Genomic DNA, 1,854 nt, shown 5'->3' with positions numbered 1-1,854 from the left:
AATCGAACATCATTGCTAGCCAATAATATCTGAGTCTTTTAATCTTCATTTTCATTTTTGGTCCCAACTGGTGAGCGCCACATAATCCGGCATGTACTTCTTCAACAATATTTTGTGCCTCGGCTTTGCTCAAACACCGTAGCCACATTTGGTCCGGGAACGACCACGGGAACGGTTGCGGGAACGGCGACTGGAACGGCGGCACGAAGCAAAGAGAATGGCGACGCGGAACTTCGGCGGGGAACGGCTGGGAGATCGCGAGAAGAATAGGGCGTGGCTTTTGGGAGAGTAAAACCAATTTTTGCTTGGCTGGTTTTCTTTTCCAAGCTTGTGTAGAGTTTCCTTTTTTTTTTTTTTTCTAATGGTGGGACAAGACTCGTCTTCCTTGCACCGTGACTTTGATGGAATCCTCCGGGGGAATTTCCTTAGCGTTAGCGAGTTTTCCTAAAGCGTCGGCATGAGCATTATCTCCTCGAGGAATCCGATAGAAAGTCACCTCAGGAACCTGCTCCAGGAGCTTCATTGCGCACAGATGGTATTCTGTTAACCTTAGTGTCAGAATTCTGCATTGTCCGGTGTCTGGCGAGTTGCTGGATGACAAGTTGAGAGTCACCATAAATGGCAATGTTCGTTATATCCATAGAAATTTCCAACTCCAATCCGGTGATTAAGGCTTCGTATTCTGCTTCATTGTTGGTACATGGCTCCGTCAGGTGGTACGAAAACCTCAACATACCCTTATCTGGCGTGTCAAAGATCAAACTGATCCCTGCCTTGACTGGTATAACTGTGCCAGATCCCTTGTCTTTCCTAGCTGATGAGGCACCAACGAAGTACATTTCCTAGTGCTGCGCACTGGAAAATTTCATTTGTAGTATCTATTCGTCTGGTAACTCGTCATTGAGAGAGGACCCAGCTGGCAGTGGGTGTGCAGCGAGAAAATCTGCTAAAATCTGTCCCTTGATAGCATCGAGGGGTACAAAAGTTATATCAAATTGTAATAAAATCATTGATCATCCGCTAAACGTCTGGAGAGTGTTGGTCGGGTCATCAAATATTGCAATGAATTAACTTTCAAAGTTAGAGTGATCTTATGAGAAAGCATGTAACATCTAAGCTTTTGAGCAGCAAAAACTAATGCCAGAAAATGCTTCTCAATAGGTTGATACTTTACCTCCGTCGGTATTAGACGACAACTCAAGTAATAGAGAGCATTTTCTTTTCCCTCTTCTTTGACTTGGGCTAAGAGGGCTCCAAGAGAGTCATCCAAAGCCGCAGTATAAAGTATCAATGATTTTCCTGGGATAGGAGCTGCCAAAATAGGAGGTGTCATTAAATATTGTTTAACGTCCTCAAAGGCCCGCTTTCCCAAATAAATTTGGCGTCCTTTTTAATTAATGGCGAGAAAGGCTGACACCTACCTGAGAGACTAGAAATAAAGCGTCTCAGATATGCCAACTTTCCCTGGAAGGAACGTAACTACTTCAAGGTTTTAGGGGGAGGCATTTCTAAGATAGCTTTAATCTTATCCGGGTCGATCTCGATTCCCCGATGACGGACAACGAATCCTAGAAATTTCCCGGAGGTCCGCCGAAAGCGCACTTTAAGGGAATCATTTTAAGGTTATATTGTCGTAACTATTCAAACACAATCCTTAAATTGTACAAATGATCTATTTTTTGTTTACTTTTGATGATCAGATCATCCACGTAGCATTCTACTTGATTGTGTATGAGGTCGTCAAAAATGTTTGTTATTGCATGCTGATATGTCGCTCCGACGTTCTTTAGGCCGAACGGCATCACTGTGTAGCAGAAGATTCCAATCGGTGTTATGAAAGCTGTAAGCGCTGCA

Source organism: Phalaenopsis equestris, unplaced genomic scaffold (genome assembly GCF_001263595.1).
Source record: "Phalaenopsis equestris unplaced genomic scaffold, ASM126359v1 Scaffold206011, whole genome shotgun sequence".
Lineage (NCBI taxonomy): Eukaryota > Viridiplantae > Streptophyta > Magnoliopsida > Asparagales > Orchidaceae > Phalaenopsis > Phalaenopsis equestris.
This window is presented reverse-complemented; position numbering follows the sequence as displayed.